The sequence below is a fragment of the Synchiropus splendidus genome, chromosome 10 (genome assembly GCF_027744825.2).
Source record: "Synchiropus splendidus isolate RoL2022-P1 chromosome 10, RoL_Sspl_1.0, whole genome shotgun sequence".
Taxonomy (NCBI): Eukaryota; Metazoa; Chordata; class Actinopteri; order Syngnathiformes; family Callionymidae; genus Synchiropus; species Synchiropus splendidus.
The window spans coordinates 16,800,604-16,822,848 of record NC_071343.1 but is presented as its reverse complement, the minus strand read 5'-3'; the positions used below and the strand labels follow the sequence as shown (position 1 = coordinate 16,822,848).

At 39.8% G+C, this 22,245-nt stretch overlaps 1 protein-coding gene across 2 annotated transcripts in view; it reads right to left on the bottom strand.

Moving 5' to 3' along the window:
- adarb1b (adenosine deaminase RNA specific B1b) overlaps window positions 1–22,245 on the bottom strand; it is a 108,656-nt gene that overhangs the window by 65,401 nt on the left and 21,010 nt on the right. For both annotated transcript variants that reach the window (XM_053878247.1, XM_053878249.1), the window contains exon 2: window positions 1,546–1,603. The gene's annotated coding sequence lies outside the window, so the exon portion shown is untranslated. The remainder of the gene's footprint in view (window positions 1–1,545; window positions 1,604–22,245) is intronic.

Sequence of the window (22,245 nt, the reverse complement as noted above, 5' to 3'; positions counted from 1 at the left end):
GAGGGGAAACACATAGCTTTGTAACAGGAGGGAAAATAATTGTCCCTCTGTGTGCCATCAGTGTTTTTCATCAACCGTTTCAATTTACTTACCGAACTTCAGGGGACGCAGATGTAATTTAACAGGCTTTAACAGACGATGACTCACAATAAAACCCCAATTGGAACAGGTGGGACGCTCAGTGAAATGTAAATGGAGAAATAGTGCAATGATTTGGTGTCGTATTTTAATGTATATAATGCATGTAAGAGCAACACCGAAAAAAAAATGGACGTTGGGTAACCCTAGGAAAGAAAGGCAGTCACATGACTGGGTAGAAAAGAAGTCTCTCAGAGAGGCAGATGTAAAGATTACAGCAGAAGGTGGTCAAGGTGATCGGTTGAACCTGCCACCTCTTCAGGACCTGTACGCCTCTAGGACCCAGAGACGTGCAGGTCGGATCAGAGCCGACCCTTCTCATCCTGGACATGGACTGTTTGTTCCTCTTCCCTCTGGCAGGAGGCTCCGGTCCATCCAGACCAGAACCTCCTGTCACAGGAACAGCTCCTTCCCCTCGGCCGTCAGACTGTTGAATTCGTGAACACTCTTGTTGTTATTTTATTTTATTTTATTTTATTTTTTGTCAGCACTTTATTCCAAAACACTTTCCTAGTTGGTGGGCTCCCCACTGACCATGGCAATAAATTTGATTCTGATTCTGACTAGTTGTATAAAAGGAGTATGGAATTTTAGAAGAATGGAAAATCCATGTTCTTTAAGGAATGAAAAGTGGTTTTATGTAAAGTGGCGTTAAAGTCTTCATTTCAAGGGGCAAAGCTGGAGCAGAAACAGCAGTCTAAGTGGTAAAACTGGTATAAAAGTGGTGTAAAATCTTCAAAAAGCTGTTGATTAAATGAGCCACCAGCACATGAAAAGAGGAAGAGAAATTGGAAGCAACTTAAGCACATAAATGGATTCCCATGTCGTCCAATTACTCAGTCTGAGTGAGGTTTGGGGATTCAAGTCAGTGAGACAGACAAAGGCGGATGGAGAAAGTGTCCAGGATCCCCCTGATGTTCAAGCGCCGTCTAAAAATAGCCTGCCGCAGCTGAGATATGCGAATTGTCCTCCTCTGAGATCTCAGCGAGCAAAGATTTATTTTTAAAGACCAAAATCTGTGCATTTTGCATAGCTGAAACCCTCGGGCGACGCAGCTTCGTCATCTGCTATAACGTGTTCAAGTTACATCTCAGTGGACTTTACCCTCAACCTTCAGCACATACAGCTGGTAAGATTAACCTAGTTTTGTCTAGAGAAGCTGAGAACGAGCAGAACCCCGAAAACAGTTACGGTTTTTATAATGGAAATATGAAATATTCATGGGAATGTGATTCGGCTGATCAAAGCGCAGAGTCACTCAGTGTCAGGCAGGGACAGAGCTTTGCCACTTTGCTGCATCAGAGTTTCTCCCACTTCCAGTGGAGATCATTTTCAAACTCTCCAAAGCCATGATTAATTCTTTTTGACTGCTTATGAGTATTAAAGAGTCAAATGTCTTTGACTTACCAAGTCTTCAAGGGGATGATGACAGAAGCTCCACTCTCAGCAGTCCTCAACATGAGACCTGCAAATAAACAGTGAGACCAAATTGAATTGACAAAATTTGCAAAAACAAATGTCCTTAAATTAATACATGTTAACCCCATAATAAAAATATTATAATTTCACCAGATTATTAAAACAATTTGAAAGAAATACAAAATATGTTTAATTGTGAATTAATACTTTAGTTTTACAATTTTCAAAAAAAATATTAAAAACAGTTTTCTTTTCTTCTCATTGTTCTTTTTTTCCCCCTCATGAATTTTCTGACTTATTAAAATGAAACTATCCATGTTGACTACCTAAACGTATTATGAGAGTTAGTGGACGACTAAAATTCCAATATTTCATATCTATACACTTTTTATTTATTTTTTTAATCATTGCTTTCATAATGACTTAGGAGCTTGCCAGAATAAACATTAATATGTTGTGTTGCAATTTACAAATTTGCATGGGACTGGCGGGAACTCGCATTGCTGGCAGTGTTCCGCCATTATATACAGCATACTAGCACCATATTACTTAACACAAACAAAAACCAAATATATAATTCAATATTTCTTTGATGCAAAGCTTGTATATAATGGCAAATTGGTAAAATGGCAATTCTGAGAAAATGTAACAATCAGCATTAGCTGCCACCAAAACATCTCTTGGAGAAGCACTGAACTGACGACCTTTGAACTCAGCCCCAGGCTACTTGACTCAATCTAACACCAAGCTCCGCAATGCTGCAAGAAAACAGCCGCAAAAGTACCAGCGATGAAACAACAACAACGTCAGCAAAGCCCTGGGTCAGGGGATTACCCGGGGGGCGGATATGTGACTCAACAGATATCGGCAAAAAGACAAGAGGGCATCTTGAAAGGAGTTTGGGGGGAGCAGAAGTGGCACAAGGAGTTTGTCACAGATGGGACCTGAGTGGCAGCACTGGAAATGAATTTAAATCAGGCAACATGTTTCACTTGGAATCTCCTCATGTCCTTGAAGTGACAGAAAAAGCTGAAGGAGCAGCATGGGAAGAGAGGAATGATGCGCACATCCACAGCGACAGTTGAATAATGCAGATGTAATGTTCAGAAAGTAAACCTTAGAATTCATTTTCAAGAACGTCAGGGTCGAATCCTAGTCAAGCAAAATGGCTCTGACGCTACTGACCATACGCTCGGCTGAATGTGCAGTGAAACACGATACTATGGCGCTCCATTTCCAAGCCATTTCTGGTGTGCCTTGGTCATCAGTATTCAGGACGTCTAGCAAGGCACTGTCTCTGTCTCTGACCTGCCACATCCCTGCTCAGAGATAAGTCAGCTCCCAAAATAACTGTTGGTAGCATGAGTTTGGCAGAACAGAAATATCAATCTGGGTGTTATTACATTTTTTTAATGGATTGTGGGTTTGTCGGGACCTTGACAAACACCAACTAAACAAGATAAATACGTTTCAATTTTCAGACATTTTCAATGTGAGTTCCGATAACAAATAAAGAAAAAATAATATTGTGCTCGAGCAATATTTTTATTTACAGTTTGTATTTCTTAATAGCCTATGATCCTGTATTTGTTTAAGTTAATTCATAAATATATTGGATCAAGGATCATGCCACACAGGGAATTAAGAGCAGCACTCCATGGTACCACAAATCATGAGCATGTTTTCTTCATTTGTTTTATCAAACTGAGAGGAGAAAATTTGACTCAAAATGAAACATAAATTGAATGAATAATAATAATAATAATAACAATAAAAATAAGAAGAAGAAGAAGATGAAGAATAAAGCTATATTTACACAGCACCTTTCAGAATGCTGTTCACAAAGTTCACAAATTACTACATTCTGTATCTTCAGGCTGATGTAAAACATACAGTAAATTCACAGGTTTGGATTTGACATGAATTTTGATTAAGTTGTGTGACTTTTGGCCAAAATTGGCAGTCCAACTGAAGCATCACAACTCTTTGACTTACCTTGTGGCATGGGTGAGGAGGAGACTCTGATATTAATCTTGGTAAATGATTGTTAGAGTATGGACTCCTGCATGTGTATTACTTGAGCTTGAAGGGCAACAATTTGACTTGCCCACCTCCTCCTTATGATTTATAGCTTCAGCCTTTGTCACCTCCATATGTGGGAGATTACACTCCTACTGGGCAGAGGAGGATAAACGGTCTCTCCGCAGTGACCTCCAAGTCTGCAGTACCTGGGCATCTGCATAATGATGTTTATCCTGATGGTCATTTTCACAAAGACGGCCAGTTTTCACCACAGAGGCACGTCTTATTGAACACAGCGCCTTACTCAGGGCTTTTTCAGACAGACTCCGCATTCTAGCCGACCACCACAGCACATCTCCCACAGAAGCAGGCGTCAATCAAGCAGGCCGAGGACAACGCCAGTCAGTAAATTAGATTTGAAGAGTCAGGAGGAGACTGTCGATTACTCTCAGCTGGAAGACTGGTTAACTGACATGAAGCCATTTGTAAATCACTAATACTGTAATACTGGAGTCTTTCTTCAAACAGTTGGACTGCAATTGTTTTGGTGTTTGTTTTTGTTTTGTTTTTTTTAGTTTGGGTGGGAACCATTTTATTTATTTATTTTTTATTTAGGACAGAAAATGAGTAAACTTTATATTGCTTCTATGTGGTAGACGTATTCGTGCCAGAGCCATTTTCCCTGGCTATTCGAGCGACAGAAGTATCATTCCACGCCAGAGGTGATATGCAATCTTTCCATCTGGTTGCAGGCCTACCCGATGGGCTTCCACCAGATGGACGCCTCGGTAAAATCGTCTGAAGACAGCAGTCAAGTTGACATCCCTGTGAAATGTGCACCCTGCCAATACATTCTGTGCGGTGAAGCAGCGGTTTCACAGCGTCTCTGATGGATGTCCAAGCTTTTTATCACTTCATTTTTCCGTGAGTGTTCATGAAATCCATTGATGGCTGGTAGGTTTATAACACCAATGAGTCCACGCCTTTGCCTCTCAATGAGATTTGTTCCTTGTGAGTTTATAAGTAGTGAATAAAACATTGGTCTTTGGTGTTCTTGAAAGGATGTTAGTGACGTTGTTCTTCTGGCAGCGTGAGGAGTGGCAGGATTTCCTTTACAGCCGAACCCTTGAATTGAATTTCGATGAGTATGTATCTACAGTATAGTCTGAAGCATGCAAATGCAAATTTCTCATTATAACCAGCACTTTTCAGCTGGTCAGCGCTCAGACGCCGCCTGCAGTCATGATTAACCACGGCAAAAACATTCAGAGTCTTCCTCAGCATCATTAGGTGGAAAGTATGACAGTTGATGTCTTACTACGCTTCAGAGGAGAGGCTCCTTGAAAGCATGGGCCTCAAACTGATCCATGAAGGGGGCGCAGTGAGGGCTGGTTTCCGTTCCAACAGGTCGACAATCTTCAAGCACCTGACGGGTGAAACTGTGTGACCCGGATGGGTCCAAAACCTGCACCCTAGTTGGGTGTTGTTTAACAGTCGGTAGTTACCAGTTAATACTTTTGTAATAAAATCAATGGTCACACTTTAGATTAGGGAACATTTACTACCCTAAATCGACTATTTATTCATATGTGTATTTGAAGCATGTTGGGCACTAGTTAATATTATTATAATTTTCCTATTTGTAATGTTGTGATATACCATGTGAGTGGCTCATTTCACTTGCTCATTGCACTATATTGTTTAAATGATATGGGTAACTATAGAAGCACTGAAATTACAACTCAACTTTGATTTCGTTCCTACAAATGATCTCCCTCACACTGCCCTCACTCATTGACAGTCCACTACATAGTAAAGTACGCATGAAACACATAGCAACACACTAAAGGTCTGTCCTTAGTTGCAATGCAATAAGAGTCCAGGAAAAGTTGTCTCCTGCTTTGAATTGACATCTGCTTCATATTGACATCACCCCATCCAGACGTAGATGAGAAACATTAAGACTGTTGATGATTAAAAATTCGGAAGGAGTTAGTCAGTGAGCGTCTGTCTGCAAGAACATTTTTCACATCCATCGTTGGTCATTTCCACTCGCTAAGGACCCGTTTAGAGTAGTTCACATGCCAGACACCACTATATTAATGTCATTTTTCTAAATTTCTTGCGCAAGAATCATGTTAGGACACATATCTATTTAACTCATACTTTTCGAGCAACTTGACAAAAATGTACCTGTTAATTCCAAGTGATAAAAAAGGAGTATGTTTTTAATTCCATCAACCAGGATCAAGTGCCCATGTGTGTTTGGGGAAACTGTCGGCATCCCTCCAGTGACTGTATCTCTTTCCAGCCGTCTGCCCACGTGCAGCACAACCCCCCTCTCTGGAGCATGTTCCAAAGAAACTTCTTTTGATTCCTCAGCTGACAGCACTGTGCATTTTGCCAGCGAACAATGCAGCAACAGAAACATGTCAGCCAAATTCCCACGGGAGATTCAGCCTCAGCTTCCTAACAGCTGAGCGCAAAAGGAAAAATTTAAATACATGTCAACATCAGGGCATGACTCAGTGCAAGCCAAAATCTTTCATCTTTATGAAAAAAGTAAATTGCATGTTTTCAGCAAATTTCAGGTGCATTCAGTGCAGCAGACGAATCACAATCTAATACGGAACTACGAGCATTTTTTGACACGACTCAAATAGATTCACCCCACCATCTTCTAGTACATCGAGGACAATAGTGTAGACAAGGGCAAATATTTATAGACAAGACAATATTCTTTTAGAAACACACCTTCACTTCAAGTATAAAAGTATTCAAGCAGAATAACAGAGAAATAAACAAGTGTTTGTACTTCAAAACATTTTCTTTGGTCTTTTTTTTTTTTTTTTTTTTTTTGCATTTCTTGGCTTTTCTGATTCATCATTTGGCAGGGCAGGGTTGTGAATCACAGCAATTTTAAGCTACATTAAGCCAATGGGGCTTGCTCATCGGTGTGCGAAATGATAAGAATATATTAAGCAATGCAGAATTGACATGCCTTTCTTGGTGAAACCATACGCCAATCTTTACAACAACATAGTTCTGATTTAATGTCATTTAATATTTCCATCGCCCAACTTCTTCATGGGAAACACAGAGACCATCGTAGAAACACAATGAGTCCTTACACAACAATAAAAAATGTTAGGAAATATGATCACAATTTGGACCAATCGTGATAAAACAATGTGCAGTACTCATACAATTCAGTCATGTGCAGTCGACCTACCAGCTGACAAACCGCCAGTCAAACTCAGTGTTAAAGACATACATTAATTTCACCGAGGGGCTACACCATTAGCTTAAAGAAAAACCATTGACATTCGTAAGGGAGGCTAAATACTGCTTGCCACGAGGGACCGTAGCCGACACGAATAATTACCACTCATTCAAGTAAAACCATGTCCGACAGCGACTGCTCATATCACGGCGTGACAAGGGTTAAAGTATACATAAAAGCACGGACATGCCATCTGACTGATTAACCCTGCGGTGTTAGTACACTGTATAGATTATGAGTCACTACCACTCATTAGAAAGAGAATAAACAGAGTGGCAGCATTAAAACAGGTCATTCGTTGCATTGACTGCCAGTACGTACAATGTGACCCCCACCATGTCACCTGAGGCAAAAGCATACACGCATGTATGTCCTGGTCAGCGTGTAAAACGTCATGACCGGGAATTGGTAATTAGATGGTTTGCAATTGGAGAAGGGGTCATGACATTGTATAGAGTTGGGAGCTGCTGAAGGACGGAAGTGATGTGACAAGAGGAGGGGTCTTGGAGAGCATACATTATACTGTGCTCTGGACCTGTTTTAGGGGGTAATGTGAGAAGTCACTTACACTCTGGATGAGGATGTGGACAAAGGGAGCGGTGGTGTGGCAGGGAGGGGGTCGGTGAAGGGCGGAGGCGGTTTATATTACGTAAATGGAAGTAAACTGGTCAGGTGACCATGTTGATGTGGGAATGGAATGAGAAAGTACTGAGGTTGACACCCAGACCCACAACCTGAGGGAGAGGGCTCGCATGGAGCTAGTGTGAATGGTTATGGTTTAGGGGTTGGACTTACAAAGTGGGGATTTGGTCGACTTGGGAAACAATTCTGCTTTTAAATTTGGCCTCCAATACTGACATGTCACCATGGATAAATTTTTCATATATTTGCTGTTTGTGAATCAAGCGCCATCAACTGTAGCCATATGCGGTAGCCACCTTTGGAAATCTCACCAGCAACAATAAGCATCCATATAGACATATTTATATCCTGCACGCTACTTAGACATTGCACAAAAAAATTCCAAACCATCCATGAAGATGTCTGCTAATAGACAGTATGGGTACAAATCCATTGGTGGATGATCAAGCCATTAAAGAAATGAGCGTGACTCCACAAATGTTTGAGTTGGCTTTGTTTTCCTCTACTATTAAAAATACAGCTGAGCTGAGACTAGGACAAAATAAAATACAGTTACAGTGTCAACTTCAGTAATGGAAGCTCTGTGTTCAGTGATGTGCGTTGTTAGCCTGTTCATAATAATAACAGCTTTTCACAAAAATGATAACCAGAAATGCTAAAACAAAGGAAGTAACTTGATTATACTGCATCTTTGGTTGAAAAAGAAGTGGGACAAAATAGTTCAGTGGCTTCATTGCATCAGCACATTTACAGTTTCACAGCGCATGCCAAGAGAGGACCTCCAGCTGTGTTTAGCTAATTCAAAGTTTACTAAAAAGAGTCAAGAAAGTGTTTGTAATATGTTTCAAATGTGTTTAAACAGTGTATAATGAATGGTTACAATGGTAGCAAACAGCTGACAGTGGGCTAAATTTATAGCGAAACATTTCAAAAGATTGCAGATTTTCTCTTTTGTAGAAGAATCTGGAACGAAACCCCAGCGACTGTAAATACTAGGTGTTTTTTTTTCTTCATATTTATGAATTATAGGAAAGTAGAAGACAAGCTAGCCACAGTATACTGGCACATGTGTTAATTTAAGCTGAATCGTCATCTAATTTATATTCTTGCCACCAACAACTATTATAATATGACTCAATGACAAAGGAGGACTCGATCTCCTAAAAAAAGACAGTTAACTATTGGTCAGAACATTATTGATTTCTTCAAAGAAAATTATTTCATCTTCCGAGCTTTGCGCTGTGACGTGCTTCAGTGAGAACGCTGCCATTCCAGGTTTAGCACAGTGACTGAGTGAGACAAAGTTTTGTTTTTTCCAACCGTTTCTGTTTGTTTAAGTCCCATATTGTTTGGCATTTCTCCATACTAGGGTTTGCTCTGGTCAGCTGTGATTTCACATCAAACTGATTTCATTTCAAGCGCTGTCTCTCAGTGTCAGACTCAGAATAGAAGCTATCGGCTGCTCCTTCCACTGGGCGACGTCGGTTTAGGTGGTTGTGGTATCTTTTTTAGGATGCTTCATGGACCTACTGAGTCAAGTCCAACTGGGAGGAGGCCCTGTGGCAGACAACTTGAAATGACTCTGGTTTGACCTGTCATTGCCTCAGCATTCACCCAGAAGAGCTGAAGGAGGTTTCAGGAGCGTCTTTGCTCCAGCAACTCCCCCCAGAATTAACCTCTGATAAGCTGTAGAAAATGGATGGACGGAAAATCAATATTTAATGGTAACCTCCTTAGGAGGACGACATGGCACTGAAAGCCATTGGGGGGATGTTCTCTCATCTCTGGTGAAATGTTCACAGAATAAGCCAGATATTTCCTTGGACTGGATTGACGGCTGGCTGCCTGCTATCAATATTTGACAAACAACAAATATAATGCACTTATTTAATGTTTTTAAAACATGAATATTAATGAGGCCAAAGTGGGTATATCCTCTTCATGAAACCATGAAAGCTTTACATTTCAGGAGCGCTAAAGATTGTAAAATTACTTTAATCAAGCAAAACAAATTGAATAATTGAACTGAATAAATATAGCTCAATAAACGTTTCTACTTTTTTATGCACGTTTTTATTCATATATCTATACTTTTAGTCATTTTTGTTTAGTTTGTTTGAGTATCATGCTATCATACCATTAAGATCAAATCAGTAAAAAAGTACACTTCTTGTAAAGCATGAGTTTTTTTTGTTTTTTTTTACATAATACTGGTGTAACTAGAATGACTTGCCAAACTCCATTAACTCTACACTGTGCGTGCTGATATTTGATTGACAATAGACTGACATCAGTGCTGTGATGATGGGAGGTAGCACCTGTAGCAAGAAATGAAAAGGTCATTCACAGAGTAGTTATAGCAGCAAGTGCCTTAATTTGAGAGCAGGCAGGGAAGTCAAATGTGCACAGGGAGGGTGCAGACTTCTGTGCAGTAGACTGTGAGTAATGGTGCTTGCGTAACAAATTCAAGCTGTAAAACTAATAACGCTGTCGCTTCTGTCCCATGGTGTTCCACTCTCGACTCGTTTTCTCTGTGCACAACATCAAGTATGTGATTCAGAATTACTTACAACAATATATTTAAAAAAAACAGTGTCAGATCATTGTCTGGCAACATGGAGCGCTGTCTATTTTGGAACATCTGCAGCTCTATGAGGAGGCGCATCCTACAGGCGTACGTGAAGAGAAGGAAAAAACATCAACCACAGCTGTCAAAATGTTGCACTTTAATTTGTTGTCAAAAGGAAACATCAAACTGACTTGTATTGGTTCAATTTATTCCAGATCTAGTAGCGGAATAAAGCAGACGTTTGAATGAAACCTGAGCATCTTCGACTCCTCTGCTTCTCTTTGTGTCATAGTACTGTCTCTAAACCATACAGCAGGGTCAGGAGCACAGACTCCTAGGAGAGGCTCAAAGTAGAGCCTCTGCTCCTCCACATTGAGAGGAGCTTGATGAGCCAGTTTAGGTCTGGCCTCCCGGACATCTCCCTGGAGTGGTGCTTCAGGCATGTCCGTCGGGGAGGAAGCTATTGGGCAGACCCAATAGAGCTGCCTTAGACAGTTGGTGGACTTGACTTATGAGAGGGAGCACAACAGATCTGTTGCCGTTTCTGATTCAAATCTGATGACACACAGCAAGACCCTTCTGTAATGGCCTCTTCTACAATTCCAGTCAGATGTGTGACAAATACTTTCCACTATTTTCAGCAGGAGCCCAAACCTTTGGAGGAGAAGCCCGTACAACTGTAAAACGCTGTGGTGTTTCAGTTGCTCCTGCAGTCTAGAACTTTCCTTGATATCAGATATCACCATTAAACCAAAATACATTGGGATATGGATTTCTGAACACATCGCCCAACCCTTTTACATACATTTTTATGTGAATGTTTCAGCTGCATAAGTCTTTTGTGAATGGTGAGTTACTGTGAATACATTGTATTGTCAAGCTGAATAGTATTTGATACATAAAGTTATCATTCATCATGTCCTGTACTTTGTTTCCTAAACAACGGGAAAATACCTCAATAAGGAAAAAAATACAGGAACACTTTCCATTTTATGTTGTTCAAACAAGCACTTACGACAAGCAATTATTCAGTCTACATTGAGCCCTACTGCTTGATTTTGGATGGTGGAAGTAATCCACAGTGCCCGCAGAAAATTCATGAAAGCCAAGAAAGCATGGGAAGAACATAAAAGCACTAACCACTATGAATCTTCCAAACCTAAAGCATCAACCATTAAAACTTCTGCTTTCACAAAGTAGCCATTGGCAATACTATGACCAACATTTATATGAGCTCTTGGCTGTGAGTTGTATGGTGTATGAACTCTCCAGTGTTTTCAGCTCAAATCAGACTTTCTGCTACATACATAATACGTCTCTGTTGCTGCCTCTCTTTTGAAAGCAATGCTGACCTTTTTTAATCTCCACAGTGAATCTGTGGAGGGGATGGAACTACCCTTTTGACATCTACAACAAATGACACAAAAGAAAGCATCTAGAATCATTGTAACAGAAGGAAATGCCTTGAAGTTATACTGACTTACAAGTCAGAAGCATGTATAAGTCGCAGTGCAAATACATGTCAGTGAACATTAACTTTCAAACATGAAAGATATATGAAGCTAAGCCTGAGTACAACAAGTACTTTGCCTCGATGTAGGAATGCATAACAATGACGCATTGGTTGTTTTGATCTCTTTAAACAAGGTAACTATCATCTTAATTGTGTATTTTTCATATTGTGATCGATAAATTTTTAAAAACAGCCAGGGAGTTTAATGAAAGCACACAGTGCAATACATTTAACCAAAAACGAAAGAGTGTTGTTAAAGGGTGGAACTCAAAACTACAGCGTCACAACCTCAAAATGAGGTCAAATAACACATTTTGTCACCACAGTCACACAAATAAATTTATTTTTGTTACTTGATTGTATGCTGTGTTTTATAAAGTAAACTTTTCTGGCGTTTCTCCTACCACTTTTTCAAAGGGCATGTCACCGGCAGATGCAGTTAGACGTCATGAAAGTGAATGAGTAGTACTTCAAAGATGAATGGAACTGAATAACACCACCAGAATGTAATAATGAGATCCTGAGTCTACAGGCCATATTTATTCATTTAAATAGGTACGCAAGTTTACGAGTGAAACAGACAAATGTTGACAACAAATATAACTTCGTAGGAGAGGTAAAGTCCAACAGCAAGGTGTGTTACAAGTGCCTAGCCAGCATGTCACCATAAATTACTTCAAATACAACAGCTTCTTGTGAATAGGAATTAACCATCTTGACCGCATATATTCAAGAAAGTGACTAAATTAACTCCCATTCAGTGTTATTTTTGGCACAGGATGTTTTGCACAGCATGCATTGACTGACGTCACTGACTGACTGACTTGCCATTGATCCTTCCAGATATAAATTTAAAAAATAATAGAATTCAGTTTAGTCGTTTATTTATTTATTTAAGAATTGAATTGATTTATGAACCAATAACACATTTTATTCTACCTAATAAGACAAAGCTAAAATTTAATCACAGTGATTTCTCAGTGGTTAATTACAACACTGCCCCATTTCTCTGCTCTCGTACATTTAAAAAATCCTATTAGGAATCAAACTGGAAAGATTCTGATTCAAGAAATCCAGTAGTTTCTCTTTTAAATTGTGTTCTCTTTAGTTCTTCCCAAATATTGCCTTGAGTAGTTTATAACCATTGGAACACTGGTCAAACCAAACTATTGAGATCATGTGGTGTATATACTGCATAAATGGAGTTTAAGACAGCCTACTGTTAATATGCGTCATGCATGTTCTGAAGAAACATATGGAAACACGAACAGATTGCAGAGAGTTGGGCTTGTGATGTGGTTTGGCTGCGTCGACGTCTCTCTAAGCCTATTTTCAGAGGACTTTAACAGCTTTCATTTACAAGTTAGCCGCACCCAACCTCTCTTTTTCATTTCCAAATATTCTAGCCGCAAAGATGCTCAAAATGTGTTCAGTAGTCACTGTTCAACACGCTCGTCGCCATTAGCAAACAGATTTCAGAGGTCCACAAGGCAAACAATTGACAAGAGCAACGCAAGTCAGAGAGGAAGACTGTAACCTGTGCTGGTAGGCCACCCACAAGGGTAGCCAGAGTCAACGCCCTTGTGAGTGATGAATAACATAATAGCACATCTATGAAAGTCAAAGGATGGGAGGAAGGAGGGCAGTGAATCAGAAACAAAAATGAGACCAACAGCGACAATTGCGTGATGATGGATATGATTAGATTGATGTTGAATTAATGAGCGACTCGGCCCTGAAGACCTATCAGATGGGCACACTGAGCACGTGCCCATCTACAATACCATCAGGCCTTGCAGTACAAAGCCATATACATGAATATAAATATGTCGCGGAAAGGACCAATAATTCTCAACAGCCACTGGCCATTTCCCATTTCTGTTTTCTTTCTTCCTACTCAGTCATTTGATGTGCATCCTTGTAACCCTCCTTGGGCAGTCGACCTCAGAGACAGAGGACACACTGAACCATTCATCCATTGCTACTCATTCACATTACACAGAAAGCCTTCCCTGTCAGCACAACTGATGCATTCTGACGTGTCTACACGCAAGGCAGTATGATATGCAAGTTGATATTGGTTGCACACCAGATCTTATAAACATATCTAAACGTACAACACAAAACATCACATAAAAGTGTTTTGGCACCACACTATGAGAAAAGTCCCCTGTGACTTCTTTGACAATAGATTGGTTTCCATGATGCAGATGATGGTATGATGCGATACTAGCAATAATGACTATAATGACAAACTATAATAAACTACGATTGCATTCTGTCAGACCACACACATCTCAAAGTGCACTGTGACCACTGATCCAAACAAAAAAAGCATTCAAGAGAGTGCAAACCTAAGCTAAACGCCTCATTTATACACGTTTTTTTTTTCTTTAGCCATTAGTATTGCCCTAAATTTTCTTCAATTAAACATGTCACCGTGGCCTGAGCTGGAGTTGAGCAAATTTCAATGTTTTTACGATGGAATTGAATGTTACATTCCTATGTCACTACATAGTGTTCTCCTTGTATCACATTTTACTGACTCTTCTGTTCATCTATTTTCAATCGTTCCATTACCTCTGATGTTTCTCGACTACTGGCTGCCCAGCAACGGACATGAACTGTTGCCACGAATGGGGACTGACTCCTCTTTTCCTGGCCACTAGGTATACCTCCATGATTCAGTACAGCCTGAGAACAGGCTCCAAACATGGGCAGTCCCATGATGACACTTCTCCTTGTCCTCCATAAATATGTGCGAGTTGTATGTCCCAGAGAGTATGGATGTGAGGATGTTTTCTGTATTATGACTCTTTTGTAAAACCCTTTTTGAGTCACATTTCTACTTGACAACTGTTACAGAAAAAAACGTGTGCTGTCTACACCTAAAAAAAACTGACAAATTAAAACAAATGCATACGTTTGTGTATTACTTGTCACATTGTCTTTTCCTTTAACAGAGTCATTCATTTAAAATGAAATGGGGAAAAGACAAAGAGTACAATATCTCTCAAAAGTAGCTGAATACATCTCATCACACTTTAATGAGACAATGCCTCACAGCCGGTGCTCTGTTCAGCAAGTGCTGAAAACAGAAACAGGTTTCCTTGTCCTCACTGAGGCACTGTTTATTTTTAGATTGTTTACCCCAATTTCTGCATAATTCAAATTTAGATCTGTGAATAGGAGCCACTCATTCCTGGGACCTGGGCAACTTTGTTGTTTCCGACCTGCCATATTTTTTGAGGCCGTCATGGTTGATGTACCATATGTGTACTCGTACACTCATCGCACCCCTCCCCCACCAAAAGGGAGTAGAAGAAAAAAGGTGGGTTGAGAGTGAAAGCAGTTTTTCAGCCCAAAAAAGAGAAGAAAACAAACACAGATCACAGCCTTCAAAAGCACAGACATACAGTTTGAGTGGGAAAAGGTAAGATAAATGGGTTTTACTTGGTTCCCATATGTAATAAATACATCTAAATAAAGGATGGGTTTGCAGGGAAAGAGCATGCATATGGTACAAGAATGCTTAGGACCCTTCTCCCTTTATGCCTATGGGCCTTGGTGAATCCCAACATGCAAAGATAAAACGTACCATTCCTCCCAGTCCTTTCAGTGTCCAGTCAACCACATGTGAAATATCAGTTGTGACAAATGGACAAACAAGTGAGAACACCCTCGGGCCAATTGGTGAATTTGTAAGGACTGAGTGATTGAAAACAACCACTATACCCTGCAGGATTAATTAAGGCATCATTGATAGGATTGACCAAACAAAAACAACCCCAAAATCTACTCTGAAGTCCACTTTGAAGTAAGAGCCGTGATAGAAATTCATATGGCAGGTTTGATCAAACAGAAGTATAATATTAAATAGGCCAAGGAAAACGAGGGAATGAAACCACAAGTCCCTCCACTGAAAAACCTCCGCTCGGCTGCCAAGCGCTACTTGTCATTTTCACTGGGAGACCCATGCAGAGACAGCTGTGTTACAAGGTACAACAGAACAAGCTACACGCTGCTCTTTTTCTACGACTACACAAATACGAGCGAATGAGTTCAGTTCAAGTAGTTCAATGGAGCGAAGTCTATTCAACAGTAAACCATTATTTGTGCCTCAATACAACACACACTTTGAGTTGTCACAGTGGACGTCAATTGAAATGGAACTTTATTTGGTCGCCCATGTAATTCTAGGCACCAAAAGAATAATCACAGACAAATCAAACAACACAACTTCAAATCAATACAGCAAATACAGATAAGGATAGTTGTAGAGTAAATTCAATTAGAAAAGGACTGATTCTGCATAGAAATGAGATCAAAATAAATAACGGGAGGGAGGGGCTCAAATTCCTCTCTGCTGGAATTTGAGCCAGCAGAGAGGGTTGCTGGCTCAAATTCCGATTTTCATCTTCAGATATTTAAGTGCCAATCTCATTACACTTATTCTCAAAGTAACAGACTTTGGTGTTCACTCCTAGCATCCTGCATCACAAACAGTAGTGTGGAAGAGGCTACAGCAATGGCATCATCATAAACAAACAATGTGAAAGTAATACTTAGCTGGATGCTGAAAATGACTAAAATCTACAAACAGCATCCATGTGTTTGTGTAAACAAAGTACAGTATGATAGTTATCCAACGGCAATGTTGAGCCTTGTGTCACTCTTCCATGCCTGCTTCCATGGCCACTCCCATTTTATCTGCTGCACTGAGCTTGCGGCCGCTGTCCAATTATTGACTGTACATTACAGGACTGATGCGCTCGATAGTGACTGTAATGGATGAATATAACCCATCCATGTCACTGTCCTCATTCGCCAGTTGAAAAGGCAGACAAAAGCAGGTTTCATTTTCAGTCAGGTTTCAAATGCAAGTTCATGTTTCAGTTTTATGGACCCAAATGAGTGATGGTTGGAGGATATGCACATTTGTTCAGTGGCTGGAAACAAAAAATCTATAATTGGAAATAATTGGCTCATTGATGGGGGTTCAGCTGTCAGTGTGCAATGAATCAAGTGCCCTTTAGACAGGCAAGTGTATCCATAAGGGATGTGGCCAGTCAGACAACCAAGAAAAATGACTATTAATTGACTTTATATTGACAGCGGCAAGCTCTGTTGTCCAGCACAATTGATCAGTTCGTCCCTATAACCTAACAAAATATGTACAAAATATGTTGCATGGAGAGTCAGCAGTTCCACAAAAAATTAAAATTAAAATCATAGACCTATAGGGCTGAATCATGTAGTATAGTCTAATCAATTGCGATTTAAAACGACGTGATCGAGAAAGACGTGTTTTTCCATGTGCTGCCGCTGTGCAGTTAATTTCTCAGAGAGAAAGAGAGACTCTCTCTCTTTCGTAGCACTCATAGCACTGTCAATCTCAGATCTAAACCAAGCACAAATGGGGACCACGCCCCACAATGCTGAGCTAGGCTATTCCGTTCCGCTTCACGTGGATTGCCCACGCTAACTCTTTGTATATCTCGCTCCAGTTGCTGCTTCTGAAGTGGCTTCTGGGGGACCAGAAGCGCACTTAGGGGATCAATCGCCATGAAAAACAACGTCTGTCATTGGGAGTGGTCTGTGGCTGCAGACCTGCATCAGAAGCAGGTGACTCCCTCCCGCAGCTACTTCATTCATTTTTCGCTTTCAGTTCTGAGTGTCCATATTTCAAATAAAATACATTGAAATTGAGTGTTCACTCTTGCCTTAGAAATGATTTGCAATATTTAAATAATGGAGAAACATTATCATTTATAGTACAAAGTAAATATTAAACCGATTTGGAGAAAATCGTGAGTAAAATCGACCATTCAAACCATTTACCTTTCAAATTTTTTTCTCCCCATAAGCGCTACCAACACTCAAATAGACAGACAAAAAGAAAGAAAGAAAGAGGAGGCAATATCCATAACCACTTGTTTTGGCTGAATTAACTTAAGCTGTGGTTAAGCGCATCAATTACCTAATGGTAATGGCGATAAAAACCAACAGTTATGACATGTTATGTAACGATTCAATGCAATGGAACACAATTATGGCATTTCATTTTTATACCAGAGGAAGTTGTAATGGGGGCAGCAGATAGATTAGCCAGCCTTTTGTGCTTACATCTACACAGTATGTTTACAAGTAAATTCAAGGGTGACTGACATCCTGCTAAAACTGTCAACCATGCCAAAATCTTTTTTTACTTTCAACATCTACCTTGTCATCTCCGATTACGTACCAGTCTTCCTTCAGACGATGGCAGGGCTAAAGACAATTAATATTTAAGAGTCAGAGCTCTGGACATCAGACCTGCCAGCTTTAAATGATAAATATTTCATTTGCTGCAGTATATTTCTGCCTATACAGCACATGACAGTTCGGCGAAATGGTTCAGAAGCCACTAACTTGACTTCTACTTCCCCACAAAAATAGAGCCCTGTAATGACTCACTCACCAACATTTCATTAGCAGTTTATCTTGTGGAATTCCATCGGTTAATAACCTTGAAATTGGTGTTAACAGAAATGTAAATGCAAAGAATTTCCTGGTGAGAGAAACGCTCATTCTGCCTGTGTTAGCAACATTCCACAGAGAAGCCGATCTTTTGAGAAGTGTAAACACCATAATGAACCGTACTTGAGGGAATGCCACAGGGTGTCTTTACCTATGTCATCGGTCTAATGGAATCACAAAGAGCGCTTTTTTTTTCGTTGTGTTTTTGCAGGAAACTTTTCTCATTTCATAGAGTGTAGTGTTGGCAGCCAAATCTATTACAGTAGACGTGATTATAGGGATGGGTGGCATGGGCCAAAAAGGCAGGCAACAGCGCTAAAAATCCTGACAAATACTTGGGATGCTCCGATCAGGATTCTTACTGCAGATCACCAATACCGATCAGCATGGATTGACTATCAGTTTGCAATCAAAATATAGTTATGATGAGAGCTTCTGCGTTCATAATGTGAAAAAAATCATCAATAAGTATACTGTCACAAGGACAACTGAAAAACACTGATGTGAGACTACACAGTTTGGTGAAGCTCTAGTATACGTTGCTATGTCCGTGAAAAATCTCTCAGAGAGAGAGCGAGAGAGCACTCATCTTCTGTCACAACATTTATTAAAGTTCCCATTCTGGACGTTTTCAAATGTTTCAGATTGAGTCGGCCAACAAACGTTGCAACCAACACAAAATGGTGGCGTATTTGGCAGTTTCCGCAGAGACGGAAACAATTCCTGAGATGGGCCGGTCATCTTAGTCTGTGAATTGAATCATTATTTTTGGGGCAATTTGCTTAGAGTGATGGCTGTCACATGTGATCCGTTTTAGTGGCCGGCAATGACAGGCAGTGATCGGCATTCACTGCTCACGCTGATATTGGCCAATCACGATCGGTAGCCATTTGATCAGCACATCCTTAATGAATACATTTTTATTCTGTTACATGTGTTTCACACCGGAATTACCGTTTGTTCATGTATAAAAATAACACTGAAATGAGCATACGGATACAGAATTTAAAGTTTCATGTCTACCGTAGAACCGTGTTTTCTTCATTATCCAGCTACTACACCTATATTCCCTGATCACTAGAGGTTGTGTTCTGCATATGACTGATGATGGCAAAGACATGAAAATGTGCCGGTTCAAAATATAGCATATGTATTGTGTTGTTGTCGGAGTGGGCGCGTATATATTAAATATGCGAAATCCGTTTGTAGCATTAGCCACCAAGCTAACTGGTTCCAATGCAGCATGACATCAGTTCCGACAACTTGATTTCAGGGGGCTGAGAGGAGAGCTTTGTTGATAAAGAATGCCCAGCTCCATTTATGGAGACTTCCTATGTTCTTCTATTATTACAATACATTTTTTATTAAATTTTCTTTGTTCAACATGAATGCATTGTTATAATAATGCCGTTTTCAAAGATTATTATTAAAGATTATTGTTGATTGTTGTATGATTGTTTTGCAATACTTTTCTATTATTTTAGAAAACTGAAGGCCTAATTTTTATTTTAAGATCATTATAGCATAGTCGTTTCAAAAATAGCCAATAGGCCAAGGAGATCACCACTCAACTATATGGCTGCAGAAAATGTATATCTCTGACTAGATGAAACAGTTTTTTTTCCGAAGCTGTATAACACAAATTCTTATTGAGTATTAACAATGGCCTGTGACATGTGTGTGAGAGGCCATACATTATTTATAATATTGTTATATAGTGTTATATAATATTGTTACATCATAATATTGTCTCAGCCATTTATTATTTTTCTAGCTCTTTCGTAATCCTGTGTAATTACATTGAGCATTAGAGCCAACAAATGCCAGGTATGTCTCAAGTCTTTTACAAAGTTTTATTATTACACAGACAGGAAAGCCTTCAGGGTGATATACTGACTTCAGAGTGAATATATTATGAGACACCAAACAATGATGAACGCCAAGACAGACTCTTATAAAGCTTAATTAACAGGGCGGGGGATGTGTGTTTGCAAGACAAGCAAAAAAAGACGGAAAAAGGAACAGGTTTACTGCCCACGGGGGGGAAACGTATAACAGGATGCTTGCCAGAGTTTTCATAGTTGACGAGACAATTTGAACTGCATAATTAATTATAAATAGCTGGGGTAAGGGAGACAGAGAATTGCGTCATTTCAAGTTTATAAACATTTTAAAGGGGACCTAATAAAGTCTCCTATGTTTTAAGCATTTAACAGTGCCAGCAAGATGAAGCCTAAACACATGGTGTGAAGTGTTGAGAGAAATGTAGGCCACTTGAAAATGACAAAGTGTGTTTTTGGCTGAGAGTGGAACTTGTATTTGTCTTTCCAAAAAAAAAAACCCAAAAGTGCAACGACTGCTTTGTGGATTAAGTTTGTTATTGAAGGTGCAGCGGGAGGTGGAAGGATCGATCAGCAGGATCTTTCCCCTGGCCCGTGCAACCGACAGCGATTTGACAGTTTCACGTGACTCACTGCGTTGCAGGTATAGTGTAGAATCCTTCATGCTCTATGAAGGAGCTTTTTCAAAGACATGTTACGGATCGGAACTTGTGTGTCCGACAGAATCGCTGAATCCATCTTCCCTGGAGCTGCTGTCACTGAGGTGGATAGCTGACTTTGCCTCGTGCTAAAATAGCAATGAACTCTATATAGGTGAATACAACTTTATGGTGAACTGAGGGAGGAACAGAACATAACACAAAAATAGAGACGGCGTTCTTCAAATCAGGGTCTCTGTGTGACATCACATGGTTTAGCCATTACACAAAACTTAAATGCTGATATGCAGCAACTAAGATCATTTTATGATCAAACAGCTTTGTTTAAGGCACTTCAAATGCTTATTGCCCATTTTTTGCAGTCCTCGACAGTCATGTAAACTGCGTTTCGGGCAAGGCAACCATTTCGTAAAAGTAAAATTAACTTCTACTTTAAATTAATAACTTCAAAATAAACATTTTTACATTTATTTTCATGTGAAGCTATGACAATTGCAAATAAAAATGGGCAATTGGCCTCCTTCAAGAGAGTTTAGGATCAGTCAATATGCCTCTTGCGCACATTCAAAATCAAACATAGAAAATTAATTCACCTTTCTTTGGCTAAATGTGCACTGTATCTCTGAAGGTTCTATTGAAGATCAAATCAGAAAATTGCACACATATGGACTGGTCATTCAAAACAAAAATAAGTGCTATACAAGAAATGATTCTGTAGTTTTTAAATTTATGTAACATACATTTATATTAAAATGCTGTTTTGACATTACTGACACACACAATAAATCTTGTATGTTTGCGCATCCATTTTGAAAGTCATGGGTATCTGTCTTAGCTGTCGTCAAAATGAATTCCAGATCTTCGCGTATTGCTTTCATTGAAGGCGAATTAACACTGACTGAGATCGCCTCGGCCAGGTGCTCGCCTATACAGAGAAATCTCAATGGTAAAACACTAGAATCCTGCCCGGACCCACTGAAATACAGTGATTTGCTAACAGGATTTCAAATGTGCCTCAACAACTCCCTTGGGAGAAATACAGTAGTTCATTTTTGCTGTAAAAAGCACAAACTGGCAAGCTGGATTAAATCATCAGAAATAAATCCTAGATGCACCGTTTGAGTGCAGTATTTCTAACATCTGTATTCAGTAAATATTGTGAAAATATGCTTCAAGGTCAACAGTGTTTTTTGTTGTTGTTTGTGTTGATTGTATAGAGAAAGCAGTAGGTTTGTTCAGTCACTGTTTTTAAACGTTCTCTCGACATCAAGCCTGTCACTGGCCTGTGCAAACTCCTTAGTGTGCACCACACATACACCCGCACACTTAGAATACGGTGATGGCTGACTCATTTGATTATATCACTTTTTATTCACATCTCTGCCAACCAATACCAATGTTTCTTGCACCACTGAACTTTCAAATGTACAGTGTGTTAATCTTTCTAATGACGCCTTCACTGAGCACGTAGACCTCTGACGTAATTGTCAGCATACTGTTGACATTCTCACTGACCTGAGGACAAGTTCCTCTTCTGTTTTCTTCGTAAACACGTCACAGTCTAGCATGTGATGTTGAGCATCGTTTCAACATGTTTATTCTCTTGTGCGTTTTACTTGTTGTGAATGAAGTGGCTTCCG